General features: G+C 42.6%; 1 non-coding gene across 1 annotated transcript; it reads right to left on the reverse strand.

The window, feature by feature from the left end:
- Positions 1 to 895: 895 nt before the first annotated feature.
- Positions 896 to 1,023, reverse strand: LOC123572649 (small nucleolar RNA SNORA25). The gene has a single exon (XR_006697202.1). It is a non-coding gene; the product is annotated as a small nucleolar RNA SNORA25 (small nucleolar RNA).
- Between the last annotated feature and the right edge of the window lie 4,056 nt (positions 1,024 to 5,079).

Genomic DNA, 5,079 nt, shown 5'->3' on the forward strand with positions numbered 1-5,079 from the left:
CTTTGTGAGGCCAAGGGGGGAGTATTGCTTGAGCCCAGGTGTTCAAGCCAAGCTTGGGCAACACAATCAGACCTCATCTCTGCGGAAAAAAAAAAAATTGCCAGGCAGGGTAGAGCATACCACTTTTCCCAGCTACTTGGGAGGCTGAGGTAGAAAGACTGCTTGAGCCCAGGAAGTTGAAGCTGCAGTGAGCCATGATCATGCCACTTCATTTCAGCCTGAGCAACAGAGTGAGACCCTGTCTCCGGAAAAAAGAAAAAAGAGGTTGTAGTGATTTCAGGAAGGTCAGGAGCCAAAAATTGCAGCCAATCTTTTGACGCTAGAAAAGGCAAATAAATGAAGAAATGACAGGTGTGCTAAAATCTCAGAATTTACCACTATGGAATTCACCCATGTATTTCAAAACCACTTATACCCCAAAAGCGATTAAAATTATACACACACACACACACACACACACACACACACACACACACACACATACATTTTAAAGCTAGTAAAGGCAAAGAAACAGATTCTGCCCTAGAGACTTCAGAAGGAATCAGCCCTGCCAACACCTTTACTTCAATCCAGTAAAGCTGATTCCAGACTTCTGGTCTCCAGAACTGTAAGAGAGTAAATTTGTATTGTTTTAAGCTGCCAAATATGTGCTAATTTATTACAGCAGCAATAGGAAGATAATACAGTCCCATGCACTAAGTCAAATGGAGGACAATTCTTAGTCTTCCTCTTACTTTTCACTAGCAACCTCTTAGCTCTTTAAATACCACTGGACTTATTATTAGATCTTTGACTGATTCTTCTCAGACTCCTTTGCTTACTCCTCCCTTTCTACCAAAATAGGAAATGTTAGAGTTTCTTGAGACTCAGTCTACATTTTTTTTCTTTTTCCAAGTCTTACATCTCCTCAGGAAAACATAGCACCACTGAGTGCCTTGGCAACCTATAGAGAACTTCAGTCTTTGGTCACAGCATTAAGAGCTCTTGGTTTCGTGGTCCCATGAGCCCTCTTTAAAATAACCTAAAGACTCCATCTAAAACCACACCATTTTTCACTCTCTGAGCAATCATATCTAGTCTGAAATCTCCTGAAAACCATATCCCAAGCCCACCTGCTTGGTTACAAGTATATACACCTGCTTACTTTAGTTCCCCACTCAGTTATCACACAGACATCTCAAATTTAAAGTATCTACAACTGAACACATTCCTTTCCTCCACTCTTGTTTTATTTCTAGCATTAACAATCTCAGTAAAAGGTACCACCAGGTTTTCTAACCAAAAACTTGGGATTTATTATATACGTCCCCTTTCCTCCCCTACCATATACAATCAATTACCAAGTCTGATCAAGTCTACCACCTAAATGCCTATTATGGCCAATATCAATGAAACTAATCTAGTTCAAATCACAATCTCGGATATGACTAAATGAATGCAGTGTTCTTATGACATACCCGCCCCCAACAGTGCACAATGTAGCAACACTAACTCAATTATGTTCAACCCCCCCATATACATAGCCATTCCCCCACATAATAGGCACAGTGATATTTAAACACACACAGTCACACACATAAATCCTATATTACTACGGACTTGCTTAACACTCTTTGCTCTTCGGATATAATGTGATTCAGGAAATCTTCCCTTTAGACTTTGGTCCCTGCCTCGTTCTTTACTTTCATTTCTCACTATTCTATGTGCTTCTCTTAAATCACCTTCATGGTCCCCTTCTTTTAGATCATTGTACTTTTCATTTTCTTTTTTCACAATTCAGGATCATGGAACTCTGAAAGTCTCTTTTGTGTAGAATTCTTTCCCCACCATCCCCTTGTTTTGCCCATCTTATTACCTAACTAGTTCCTATTCATGCTTTGTTCTCCTCTAAAATGTCAGGGACACATTCTCTGATACCCTCTCCAAAACTAGGTTAGGGCTTCCTGTTATGTGCTTCCATATTAAACTGTACTTTGACTTCAAAATGCGTATTGTATTTAAATATACTTTAAAAACATTGTCTTCTCCCAGTAGATATTTTTTCCTTTTTAAGCAGCATTATAAAAGTATAAATGAGGCACAATAAATTGCACATATTAAAAGTATAAAATTTCTTAAGTTTTCACATATATGGATACAGCCGTGAAACCACCATTACAATAAAGATAGTGAACACATTCATAACCCCAAAGTTTCCTCTTGCCCCTTTGTTCTAACAAAGTCATGCCATATTTGTCTTGTTCCTAATGTTCCTGGCACACAGTGGCACTCAAAATATATTTGATAAATGAATTAAACAGCCAAGTTTTTCATCAAAGGATTACATAAGCACCAAAAGCAATGTGTCTTTGTTTTTGCAACTTTTGTAAAATAATGCAAACCTATGCATCACTGAAGATTATGCTTTATGAGAACAATAAATTTTATTTTAATAAATTCAAGTAGAAAAATCAGAGATTAAACAGATTCATAAAATATGATTCTGAACACATATATTTACGTAGATTTATTTATATGTAGCTAGAAAAGATAATGGACATTGACACAAAAACTACAATGGAGAAATTGCAGGTGATTTTAATTTTCTTCTTTGTGCCTCTCTGAAACTTTTAAAGACCACGTGTCATAATATGTTGAATGGGACCTTTTCTGCATTTTAAAATTTTGGCTAAAGACCCATGCTGTGGACAACAAGTAGTAAGTATTTCCACATTCTAATCAAAACAGCCAAAAAACTGTCAGACTCCCCTCTCTCGAGTTTGGTAAGAGGTAGCCAAATCGGTCTTTCTACTGTCATATTCAACATTCTATGCAACGTACAAAAGCTAACATCCTAATTTTGTTGAAGGGGAAAGTTGGCAGAAAGTGAGCCATTCTAGTTTATTTTCCACCCCATCCCATATCTGAAGGAAAGGGAAAGGCTGCCATTCCTTTAAATCATTATAATACTCTAAAAAGAACTACTTTTAGAGATTAAGGATGGCATAAGACCTGGTGTTGCTAACCCTGGCTGGATGCTTGCTGAGCTGCATTCGTGCACAGGCCCATACATGCTGCCACCTGAGTAGAGAATGGTAAGAAAAGTCTTAGGAGCTTCAGCTTGTATCCTTTGGAATTTTAGAGTTTCTGTCTTACAGTTTTTTTTCAAGGCAGAAGTTTGACCACAGAGAGGGCAGCAAGAGTCAGCCCACCTTCAGTAAAGACACACTAGTTTCCTATGTGGGAAGTGGATACTACAAAAAGTGGCAAGCTCAAGCATCTCCATCTGTCCTTCTTGGACTAAAAGGGCTCTCTGCCGTGGCAGAGGAACACTAGCCGTAAGAGCAGTAAGTGGTGAGATGAACCAGTGTGGACAAGAGCTGAGTTGCTAACTAGAGGGTGGTGCAATACAGTTGTTCAATGGCGACCCAAAGGATCCCACCTGTGCTCCACGGACAATTCAGCATTTAGCATGCGAACCCCTCACAAGGTATTGAGGACTAAAAGAGAACAAAATGAGCATCGATTACACCTGTTTTTTTCTTTTTACACAATTCCGCACATGACCCCTTCTCCTGCCTTGACCTTGGAAGACTCAGAAGATGATAAATTGAGGATGACTAGGTGGAGATACAGAACACAGTGAGGTAGGCAGTACAATCCCTTGGTATGGATGGGGCTTAAGGCCCACAGGCCTGGCAGTTCTCAGGTGTCTTTCGATCCCACACGGTCCACTGTTGAACTCCTCAGGTGGACGGGAGGCAGGACTAGATTGCAGCTCCAAACAGAGCAGCTTGCGAAAGTTCGCATTGTGAATTGTAGCTCCAGACTGACTGCAAGAACAAACCAGCAATCTCGAGAGGACCCACAGACCCTCTGAAGGAAGCGGACTGCTCCTGTAGGACCCAGGAGACACTCCAAATACTGTGAGTGCCCCAACTGTAGAAGTGGGAAAGGGATACCCTCCTCTCCCAAACACACACCTCCACTGGAGAAGTTGAAAGTCTGTTTGTGGGAGAAGTTTCTGACTTTATCTGGAGCTGAGTCAATTTAGAGAGCCAAGTGAAATACAGGAGTAGAGAAAGTAGCAAAAAGGCCCTGGGAGCTCACTGCACCCCCAAGTAGGCCTTCCTGCTTGGATCCATTGGGAGGGTGACCAGAGGAACAGGGGGTAAAACTCCACAGGGAGAAGGAAATCTCCAACTGACCTTTGTAACAATTTGAAGAGGGTGAGAAGCCTCCTGGCCAGAAATCCAGGAAGGGTGCAAATCTGGTGTGCAGACTCCACAGGTGGGGGAATAACTAAGCTCTTTTCTTTCACAGCTGGGAGGCAGGTAAGCTCAGGGTAAATTTTCAAGCCCAACATACCTTCCAACTGGAAATAGACTGGGGGTTGTTGGGGGGTGCATGATGGGAGCGAGACTGGCCCTTCGGTTTGCGTGGGAACTGCATGAGGCCCGTGACTGCTTGCTTTCCCCCACTTCCCTGACAATCTGCATGACTCAGCAGAGGCAGCCATAATCCTCCTAGGTACACAACTCCAGTGACCTGGGAATCTCACCCCCATCCTCCACAGCAGCAGCAGCAAGACTCACCTAAGGACAGTCTGAGCTCAAACATGCCTAGCCTTGCCCCCACCTGATGGTCCTTCTCTACCCACCCTGGTAGCTGAAGACAAAGGACATGTAATCTTGGGAGTTCTAGGGTCTAACCCACCTCCAGTCCCTCTCCACACTACTACAGCTGATGCTTTCTGGAAAGCATCACCTCCTGGCAGGAGTCCAACCAGCACTAAAATAGACCATTAAACCACCAAAACGGAGGACTCCCATGGAGTACATTGCACTCCCCCAGTCATTTTCACTGGAACAGGCACTGGTATCCACAGCTGAGAGACTCATAGACGGTTCATATCACAGGATTCTGTGCAGATATCCCCCAGTACCAACCCAGAGTTGGGCAGACTCGCTGGGTGGCTAGACTCAGAAGAGAGACAACAATCACTGCAGTTCGACTCACAGGAAGCCACATCCAAAGGAAAAGGGGGAGAGCACTACATAAAGGAAACACCCCATGGGAAAAAGAATCTGAACAACAGCC

This window comes from Macaca fascicularis, chromosome 3 (assembly GCF_037993035.2).
Source record: "Macaca fascicularis isolate 582-1 chromosome 3, T2T-MFA8v1.1".
Lineage (NCBI taxonomy): Eukaryota > Metazoa > Chordata > Mammalia > Primates > Cercopithecidae > Macaca > Macaca fascicularis.